The following is an 11798-nucleotide window of genomic DNA, read 5'->3' on the forward strand; positions in this document are numbered from 1 at the left end:
TAAGATATTGGACATATATATCTGCTTAACATTGTCACTGTCAGCAGGCTGCTTTTAAAATGTAGCTCAAAGCACTGCTGTGCCTAAGTACAGCCTTAAAGAGCCCCTAGAATTGTTGACTCTTAGTCTGGTTCTTGTACACTGAGACAAATGATTGGGCCTGTATCATCCATCAGTCTCTGTGCGGTAGAGGATTGTTCCAGGGAAGAGCTACCCGATCCTTTGACTATATAATATATTTATTTATAGATTCTACTCTTGTATTTTTGGTCATTGTGGGTTAAAAATGTTCCTTGGAATTTTAGATTAATCAATACTGAATATATTATAAGGTTGAATCAAGTGAACTTATGTTGTGGTGTTTCAGCTAATGTTACAGTTCCTGAGGGGAAATTTTCAGACGGGACTTACAGTAAAAACACATAATGAACACACATAATAAAGAAACAATAAGCTGCAGTATAAGCAATTAAACCATATGACATAGAAAAAGATAAAATCATATGTAAACATGTGCTAAACCACCCATGTACAATTTGAACCAAAAACTGTCAATTAAAGGTCAAACACGCACCATCTTCTACTGCACTGTGTTGTTTTCATTATATTTTTATGACTGAAAGAGAACTGTTTTATAACTTGGTAACACACACACACACACACACACACACACACACACACACACACACACTTACTCTAAAGAGAAAATCCTGGCACGTAAAACGCAGGAAACATCATTGTTGCTGGACTGAAGCTGAGAAGCTCAGTGTGTAACATTCAGGAGGATCTGTTCACAGAAACTGAATATAATATTCATCACTATGTTTTTATTAATGCATAATCGCCTGAAAATTAGAATCATGTTTTTGTGACCTCAGAATGAGCCGTTTTTAACTGCAGATGCAGTGGGTTGACTTCCATGGAGTCGGCCATGTTGAACCGCCCAGAGTGGACAAACATAACACTGGCTCTAGAGAGGGCAATCTAGCGGTGTAGTTGTAATCTGCCTCTAAATCCTAAACACTGGTCCTTTAATTGTTTCATTTAGCAAATATTAAGGAAATAGTATATAGTATAATCTTACATACTCTATCCGTGATGTGATGTTTAAATTTAGCATTTAAAAAAATGCTTAAATTACACATTGCAACTTTTAACAGGTGCATTAAATGTTGTTTGTGTTGATATTGCTCATATCTTAGCCTGATCTTTCTGCTCAGTCGAGTTGAACAAAACATTTATGGGAGACGAGAGACTTGTGAACTTAAGAAAAGCACAGAACTATAAAAACCATTCTGCTGCTCCATACCAGCATTAACTGCATTAGTGTTTACAATCACCATACTGTACAACAGCATGCTTTCATACAAAGACATTGGGTCTGATTAAGCAGCAGGTCATGAAGTGCATGCTGAGAACAGAGGAAACATACAATGGAGAGGAAAAGGGTGTTGCCTGTGGAGAATTATGTGGGAATTGAGAGTGACAAAACAGCAGGCAATCAACGGCAGAGGTAAATGCAGACAGGAAGGGTGTAATGCATGAGGACAAAGTATGCTGTGAAGCCTTGGCCCTTAAAGACAGGGGGGCAGGGATTTATTGAATGTGCTCACCCACCAACCTGTTGTTTTTCTTTTCTTACGCTAAACTGTATCGTGGACTCTTCACTGGCTGCTGGGTGGGTCTGCCTCAACCTCTGACCCAAAAACTAATAACCAGAAAAAAGATTATATAGTTTTCTGGGAAAAGTGGGGGTATTATGAAACCTGTTTGTCAAAATGTGTTATGGAGTACATATTTCTTGGAGCCCAAGTTTCAAAAGCATTGCAAAATGTCACTTAAAAGTTCTCGTACAGTCACAGCAACACAACTCTGTATACTTGTACATAAAGCACCTGTCGTTTTGTCCCATTGGAGTGTGTGTCACCTCAGGGTGAGTGATGCTGGCCATCTGGGGCCTGTTGCAGGGTGTGGCTAGGTGGGGCGTCACCCTGAGGGGAGCGTGACATTGTGATGTGCTGCCATTGTGTTAAAAAGTCTTTAATAATGTTGCTCATGTAACATTTATGTCAGTTAAGCGTTGTGAAGCTACTTAAGAAAAACATATGATAGAAACAGAATAATAAGAATAAATGTCATGGTAATACAGATGTATGAAACTAAGGCTACGTTCACACTGCAGGTCTTAATGCTCAATTCCGATTTCTTGCTGAGATACGATTTTTTTGCGTGGTTGTTCACATTATAATTTATAGTAGTACATATGGATGCTACGCATGTCAACGGTGTTTGCCATGCTTTCGTCAACTGTTCTGATATTGCCACGCCCCGCCTCCTCTGGCGCAGAATTGTGACATCTGTCTCACTCACAGTATGACCGTTTAGACTGAGGTCGCTTTGAAAAACATCAAATATGTATCCGATTGAGGACCACATATGAAAGTGGCCTGGATCTGATTTGAAGAAATCTGCTTTGTGCTGTTCAGACTGTCATAAGACAGGCAGTTTGAACGTAGCCTAAGCTTCAAAGCCTGTGGGTGGACCTTTTCCTTGGCAGTGGTTGAATGATATCGGATTGCTAGCTTGATAGTTGCTAAGAGGGGTGCTATCAACTGCTGTGGTGGTGTGCTACTGACTGCAGAATATCAGCAAGCCCACAAATGTAGGGGTGGCTGTGGCCAGAGGTAAAGTGGGCCGTCCACTAACTGGAAGGTTAGCTCCTCTCGCTGCATGTTGAAGTGTCCTTGAGCAAGACACTGAACCCCAAATTGCTCCCAATGCTGTGAATCGGTGTGTGAGTGTTTGCTGCATGGCAGCCACTGCCATCAGTGTATCAATGTGTGTGAATGGGGTGAGTGTGGCATTTAGTGTACAGCACATTGAGTGGTCGAAAGACTAGCAAGGCACTCCATAAGTACAGCCCATTTACATAGTGCGGGCTATCATCCATAAGCAGTCATCTGTACTTTCACAACATTTGTTTTATCAAGTTAAGTTTGCATATATTCGGTAAGTGGAAGCTAGGTATCTTGGCTTGCATTGGCTGCAATAACACACTGATCCCATTCACTTTAATGGATAATGAGTTGACTTGACACTTCATTTACTTGCTCAGTAAACAGTCTCCTGATGAGTTTAGGGTCTCAGTCGCTAGTTTCACATCTTCAATAAATTATGATGTTCATTTAGTAAATGATGGTCCAATTTAAAGTAAAATAGACCAAGACCAAGATAATACACTTAACTGTTACTGTAATGACTGGTCTGCTAATTTCCTCTCAACAATAAATAACCCCAGTAACAAAAACAGAATATTTACTAATTTATTTATTGATTGATTGATTGATAAAAACCTATACATACACCACTGAAAACAGTCCTGTATTAAATAGTTACATTTATAATCATATCCGGGTAACTTTCTGTTCCAATGTTTATTCACCTGAGATATTTATAATAGTTGGACGCGCAGCAGTCTGGCTAAACAGTACAAACAGGGAGGGTGACAGAAGTTATTTTAGGAGAGAAGACAAAAAGACAAGTGGACTTGATTGGTGATGGAATGGCGTCCTGTCAGCACAATCTGTTGGTCGACCACAATCAAAATATATCCACAACAAGCGCCTAATATGTATCCGTGAAGTTTCAATAAAGTTGCTGCAGCGTATGCTGAACTAAAACTGGCCGTGCGTGTTTCCAGATAACACAGTAAAGTGATATAGCAGAGAAAAAGAAAAGCTTCTACCTTGAACATCGATATGGAAGAGAGAAATGAACAGGCTTTCATTGTCGACTTAACTTTCCGTCTCTTGTTCTCGCAGCAGTGCAGTGTGTTCACCTGCTGGAGGGTCAGGGGGAGCAGGAAGCTTCCTCTCAGGGTATAAGAAGGGTCACAGGGTTGAAGCCAACGCCCGGATAGTGTTATTGCTGAGGCCTTGTTGATGCATTTATCTGCTTTGAGTTGAGCAGCGTAAACAGCTAAATTATTAATCCACATGCTCATTGCTCTTTGTCACAAAGTGCTTGCTGGACTTCTGAGAGATGAACTATTACTAAAACAGCGGCTGGTGCTGTAATGTTTTCTATGTAATTTATGTGAGAGAAAACCATTGTTATCCAATATCAAAACGATTGAATATATTTTATTTATTATTAATAAATGGATTTGAAATGAATGCATCAAGATGAAATATCCAATGATCTTTCATCTTTAAAACTATTTTCAATCAAAGGTTATTTTTCCAGTAATGGATATTCGATTTTGGAACTAAATGCTGACAGAGTATCTGATTTGCATCTGTACATTTGGGGTTTTTGTTTTGTTTTTGTTTTGTTTAGATTTGGCAAAGTGACATGCATACCTCATATTTGAGATTAATTGCTGCCTGTTATTGTTATGGTCCATGCCAACGGATTCCAGCTTACTGGAAGAACAGCATCAACACAAAGAGTTGTTGTTCCTCCCATACCACCCACATACAAGAACAGTTGTTTTAGGCAGTACAATTCTGCACACGTGTGTATGCATGCAATCTGAATGTACCCTCCATGTTTTGTTTTTTTTTGTACTTGTTGACCAAAGACTGTTATTAGTGAAGAGAAGAAATTAAAATTATATTTGTCTTTTTGCAACACAGAGTTGCCACCCAGCTGGAGTAACAGAGTACATATAGAGTAACTACAGGACTACCTGTTGCTGTCGGTGGTGACAGTCTGGTCATCACTGTGATTGGACCCATGAGAGACAGACAGCTAATGCCACCTAAACCCCCTCACACAGCACTGCTTGTGCAGGAGCTGCCAATGACAGAGCAGTTGTTAAAATAACATGAATGTAAAGTTACATCCAGTGGCAGTCCGATTAGCGCCCCATGAGCTTTCACATTCTGAGTGAAAGCTACTTAGCCTACTACTTAGCCCCTACTAGCTATTAGGAAATAGGCCTTTTTCACAGCAAACATTATGGCTCATCAGGAAAAGCAGAGGTGTTACTAATAACATTAATGATGACTTTATTCTTTTTCAGTGTCCCAGTAAGTCATGACAGGGTGACAGTGAGCCAGCATGACCAATACCAGGACCCTGAAACCAAAGCAGCTAAATAATGTAAGCGTATCTTCAAACCTAAACACCAGCACCCTGAAGTGTAGCCTACTGCACGTTCATGCATGCATACATGCACACACACCATAGGCATTTTTTATCAGTATGGGGGAAAGTTATTTCAGTGCTTAGCACACCTACTGAGCACACCTTTCAACACCATGGACGCCATGAACGCAGCATTTTTGTTGCCGGATACTTTAAGAAGACTGCTGCATCGCGACTCTTTCTCTGTGGCATGACAGCAAACTGTTTGCATGCAGGTTCTGTCAGAAAGAGCCTATGTATGTGACTCACAGATCAGTGTTGGATTCAGAAGTGTGTTAAGTTTTTATGTTGGGTTAGGTAATAATGAGTGGGACAGTACATGATAAATACTATGTAAGCGCTGAAAACAAGTCAAATATTATATTATAGTATTTTAATTGTGGACAGTTTGTCAGTAAATGCTGAAAACTGGGATATTTTAGTTTATATTTGTTGGGAAACGGGACAATCCCAGACAACCGGGGAATCTGGTCACTGTAAACTAAATGGGATTTAGTCATCAGTAATTTTTATTATTTAAATGTTGAAATGTCTTCCGTAATAAAGGCCTATACAAACTGAGCAGCACAACAGGTTTCACCAAAAGCTATATGTTGTAAAAGGACAGACAGTGGAGGGAAACACTGTCTTCTATCAGTGTTCTGTGTCCACTGTGATGTTCTACACTCTCAGCTGCCAGTCAAACACTTCCATGGGAAACTCATTTTCACAAAATGTCATTTTCCGACCAGTACTACCGGACTCAAGTGTTTGTGTAATTATAGTGTATTTGTGTGCCAGCTGGCATCTGAGTAACTTACATCCTGTTCTCTGGTTAACTTTGAGTGGAACTGCTAGTGTTGGCATACCCCAACCTGCAAAATGAACACCGTCAGGGACACACACTCCAATCATCATAAGTGAAGTTTTAAGTTTCTCTAAATTTCAAAATAAAGTTCTCTTTGGACATTTCTTAAACAAGCCCTAGCGTAAATCACCAAGGTTACTTCAAGAAAATGCCATGAAATACTTTTATCCCACTAAAGTAAAAATCTGCAACATTTTGACAGAAATAAATTAGCTGGGGACTTGTGATTTAACCTTTGAATTAGCACAGGTTTTTTCGCTGTGCAACGCATAGTAGAAGTACAGAGTACACTGCAGTCACAGCATTTTTTATTTTTTGCAATTGTTCACTCAACAACCTAATATTTGTGGCTGGAACACTCATCACCATACCTTGTAGATAACTCTGTGTGATAGTATGAGGAATTCCTTGACACATAATACGCTTGGTGACTAAGTCGACAAGCATCTTCATTATGCCTTCATCAAACCGGAATGTTTTCTTTGTGGCTCATTATCTGTCACTTAGTGTTCTCTGCTGTGTTTTGACTGGAGATAATCTGTAGTGCTTTTAAGAAGCACTTGCACAGAGTTTATTTTCTTTACATCGTTCTTTTACTCTCCGCTGGCAGCGGTCACCTTTTAAGGCACAAGGAACTCCCTTTTTTTTTCCATCACTACTGAAAGGAGCCGGTTGGACCTTCGTATTCAGCGCTGTCATCTCAACCATGTTTGCCTCAGTGGAGAGTTTCTATGTCACATCGCCACATTATTTACACAGTGAGCTTTTTCCAGCACCGCCCTGCTTCTCACACAGTTTCCTCACAGTCTAACCTGGGCGTGAGCAGCACATACGTATGTCTTATGTAAAACCTCCAGAACTGTCCATACTGGTTCCATTCAAAAGTATCACATCAAGACCAACACAGAATGATCCCTTTCTATTAACCTAAAGCTCTGTTAGAAGAACTAAGTTGGAAAAACACCTTCAGCCACTGTTGTTGATTTATACCAGTCAACATGAATCATAGTGTGACAAACAGTTCTAACCTTTATGCTCCCCAGAGGATAAATCCTACTGACTTTGGTGATCCCTTCACTTTTCATCTGGAACCATTTCAGTTTGTCCAGTTCTTTTGGCTTTTTGGATTCAGTTCAGTTTTATCTGTATAGCATAAAATCATAACAAGTTATGTCTTCAAAAAGAGAAGGTCTAGATCGTACTCCTTATGACCAATGAATTACATTCCCATCTGCATCAGCTGTACTTTGTGTTTAATGATGATTAACCAACGTTGGCATGCTAGGCCACACAGATTCACTAGCATGGCTGCAGCTCTTAGTCTTCTTAAGAACCAACAAGAGGCAATCCAAGGAGTGGGGCGAGGGGCTTTCCATGCGTTGGCTTGGGTGTCTAGCTAGTAAGCGGGCTCTTATATTGACCATGTTTGGGAATAGTTGCCCTCTATAAATACAGCTTTCAGGATCCATTAGTTTTAATCGTACAGACAATAGCAGCAATCCTTTGTATTTAAACAAGGCCACTGTCTGTGCACCAATGTCACCAGGACTATTTATTGTGTTGAGACAACAAAGTGATCGTAATGGCTGATTGCTACCAGGATATGACAACAAGATATCTCTGACCTTAAGCCTTGAAAACAGGTGAACCCTCCGGGGGCGTCACTGTCTTCAATTACCAACAGATTAGTGGTAAGATTTAATTAATTGATACACATCTGAATGTCAGTTATTGACCGTGAGGTAAAGAGAGCAGAGCTAGAGGTGATGGGAGGGATGCTGAGATAGGGACGTGGAGTCAAGAGGTTGAACAGACAGGGACAGAGTGATCAACCTTGAGCCTAACACCTCTCCACACACACACACGAACACACACACACACACACACACACACACACTCACAGCTGCAACACTGGTCCTTATCAGTGATTAAGGGAGATGATGCATTGTGCATTATATTGCGTCATCATTCCCCTCTCTCTCTCTCTCTCTCTCTCTCTCTCTCTCTCTCTCTCTCTCTCTCTCCTCTCTCTTTTAATCAAGGGAAGACACAGCTGACATTCTCTCTGCCCACACAGTAGCTTCCTGAACGACCCAGATACACTTACCGGCAAACTGTATGCAGCTTGTGTATGTATGCAGTGCTGGCTGAATCCAGTGACCTCCTCTGTGTCCTCTGAACGCCTGTGTGATCATATACTGCCCTGAAAGGCAGAGGAGTACATACTGCACTGTAGCACTGACTGCAGAAAAATGACCACTTTATGGAAATGTTCTATACTTCCTGTGAACATTCAAGTTTAGGAGTCTCATCTAACACAGTAAGGCTGTTGAAAGCACTTCAGACAAGTGCTTTAAACAACTAGAAGAAGTATATGGTATCACAAACACAGCAACTCACTGACCCCTGCAAGCCTGTCAAGCCTCTAAAGGGGTGGAAGATGCAATTCTGACTCTTTGTCTGCTTTTAGTCTGTTCACCCCAGTATTTCCTGGGTTGTTGATTTTCTTAGTTAAGCTGAATCCAGCAGGTCAGAGTATAGGTCCATCACACAAAATGAGCACTTGCACAGGCTCCCCCAAAAGACGTGTTTTATCATCTTCATTGTTTATCTTGGCTGCCTGGGTGAGCCTCCTAAACGATGGGGAGGAGGAGCACGGGCCAGTTTTTGACTATTTCCTAAATTGGTGTGAGAAGTCAGACTTTCTCTGAAACACCTTTTCCAAACAAAGGAAATGCCCATTCATTTTAGAAAACTGCATTCCTCTAATCCTTTTATCAATGGGGAGCCACTACAATCTGTTACAGATTACAAACCTACCTTAATAGACAAAGGAAATATTCTAAACACAAAACATAATAAAGCTGTGTAATGAAAGTACCAATAAAAGTGAAATGGAAACAGTGTTTCTCTTTCATTTTTGTGTTAACCTAGGTTTAAGGACAATGGAAATCTCAACTAAATGTAACACTCAACACAAACAGATCGGGATAGTTATACGTATTGGTTTAACATAACAGCTAATGAAACAAGACAAACACTCGTGATAATGCAATGGCTGCAAATGAACAGGTACATGAGTGACAAATGGTGTGGGTGAGTCCACTTTGTTACAGGATCTATTGGCAGAAATTAATATAATATGCATAGGTATGTTTTCATAATCACCTGAAAATGAGAATCATGTTTTCGTTTGTTTAGAATGAGCAGTTCAACCATGAAGCAGCCGCCATGTTGAAGTGCCATGTTTGTAGACCAGTATGGACAAACCAAACACTGGTCCTGGTGGGTCTGTTGCATTTTTCACAGCCACTGTAGTTTCTCCTACAAGGGGGGTTGAGATGAGACGTGTTGTAATCTGCAACTAAACTAGGCTAGATGCCGCTAAATCCCACTGGTCCTTCAAGTAACAAGATCTGGAGTAAAACATGATCTATAATGTATTCTGACCTGCACTGTCATAATGTAATTTGCATTAAAATACTGCAAGTAATGAGGCTGTGTCTCTTAAATTGAGTGGTTTGCAAAAAGCCGTCTGAAGGGGACTTGAACCTGAGACTAGATGAGACACAAAACAAGGGGAAAGTACTCACCTACACACACACAGGCAAAGGTAACATAGGCAGTCACACGTGCCCACAGGTACAGACAAACTCTGGACATACTCTTCCACATTCCTCCCAATAACCCTCCTCCTCCTCCCCCAGTCAAACCCCTCCATGTATATTCATGGACACATATCTGCCTCCGACCCATTGAGAACAACATGCAACTGCTGACATTTAAGTTGAATGTTATCTCGTCCTTTCCACTTGTAAACCAGAACAAGCAGATCTTTTCTTCTCTGTTGATGAGGCAGAAACACTTAGAGGAACCATTTAACACCCTGATCCAGAGCAGCTTGCCTCTAGCACAGGTGTAGTTGAGTTTTATTATTCTTCTAACCTGTGGCTATTTAGGTTATTTAGAATTATGCTTGTTTATTTATTTATGTTTTTTATTTATTATTTAAGGTTTTCTCCACCCTTTAGCACACTGATCACTGCAGGATTAGTTTATTTCCATGGAGTCACAGAAATTAGTAGATTAGCTCATGGGGGTGATTTGCCCAGAATTTGATCAATATCAAGTCGTCTTGACAGTGATGACCTTTGAGAGAATGGTTAGCCATGGAGTTCAAGAACAGTTCGCTTTTATTTAACCCTCCGCTGTCGAGTGAAACTCCTCTATAAAAGAGACATGGCTTAATACATCTTTTGAATAACTGTGTGAACTAGCAGCTGAGCTAATGAGCGAACAAAATTAAGCCAGAGATTGTTTGTATTAGTTCTGCTGGTAAACAATAGATTATGTAAGTTAAAGTGCTGCAGATATTTTGTTACTGTCAACTCTAGCCTGGACCAGTACACATGACACCTGCTGTAAATGCCGCAAACCCATGTGTAGAAAGTACGCAAGGAGAGAATAAGTCACTTGCATTGACTGTGAAGCTTAAACAGCCTAACACCAACCAACCTATTGATGAAGTTAGTTCTTATTAAATGAGTATTATATTATTTTATATGCTTTTGTAGCCTGAATTTATTCTGTAGGTTCTTCTGATTATATTCTGTGACAGTCAAAATTACTGTTGTTGGCAATTCTAGGAGGCAATGTGTTATAAATGTTTTGAGGTAATGCTCGATTAATCTCAAATCCTGTCCAGTACTTGCAGCTGTCTTCTACTGTGTATTGTTGAACAATGTTTCTTTAGAGTAGTGGTTCCCAACTTGGGGTTGCCAAAGCTTTTCAGGGGGTTGCAAGGCTTTCTTATATTTAAGGGGTTTTAGGAAAACGTATACGAAGAAAAAATATACACAGTAAATGATTTCTTTGAAGAAAACCAAATTAAATTGTTATTAGAGTTTTAATATAATATATAATATAATATCAAATATCCATAAAATATGTCTCTTAGGAGGGGCCCCTTAAGGAAAAAGATTGGGAACCACTGCTTTGAGGTGGAACAACAATGCAGCAGGCCAGCAGTCTTATATCTGCCACTTGTAAAATCTTATTTTTATAGTGCTCAGCTCTTGTTGGCAGCTGTGTAGTATTACTCAGCTGTTTTAGTGCTGCCAGTGTAGAAATTACAGTTAGCCTGTTGCTTGCTAAAAAGCTACTGGGTGTTTGTGCTCAACCCCAGAAAGAGGAATGGTTTGAAAACAAATATTACTTAATCCAAGTCTGTTTCAGGGCCATTTTGTGTTGTAGTAAAATAGTTTGGTTTGTAAGGAATGCTTGCCCACGGTAATAAAGTATTATGTTTCATAACAGTTGGCAGAGAGAGGGACAGAAAGATGACAAATTCATTCCAAACATGGAGAAAAGTTGATAAGGAAAGTAATATTTTATAAGGAAGAAGGAACGAAAAATAAAATGATAGCTGGACATAAACCTGTAGATATTAAACTAGAAGCTGTTTTATATTAGTCATCTTTTATGAGCAATACCTACCATATTCACAGCCTTTTCTCTTAAAGGTTTACTTGGCAGTGAGCAGTGGCACACTGTCAGTACAAAATGGCAACATAACTTTTCAAAATATAATGGTAGTGAGTTCAGCTTTTTTTCTGGGCACTGATTTTATGCTAACTAAAGAATAAGGCTGCTCTAGTTTTATCTTAAAATAAATCCCATAAAAATCAGATAATTAAAAGCAGGATCCCAATTAGAGGCAGGTCTCCTTCACTAGCCTGGTGGGCTACATGTTTTGACAGATAAAGGCAGGTCTCAATTAGAGGCCTGGTCTGGATTTTAT

Source organism: Dicentrarchus labrax, unplaced genomic scaffold (genome assembly GCF_905237075.1).
Source record: "Dicentrarchus labrax unplaced genomic scaffold, dlabrax2021, whole genome shotgun sequence".
NCBI lineage: Eukaryota > Metazoa > Chordata > Actinopteri > Moronidae > Dicentrarchus > Dicentrarchus labrax.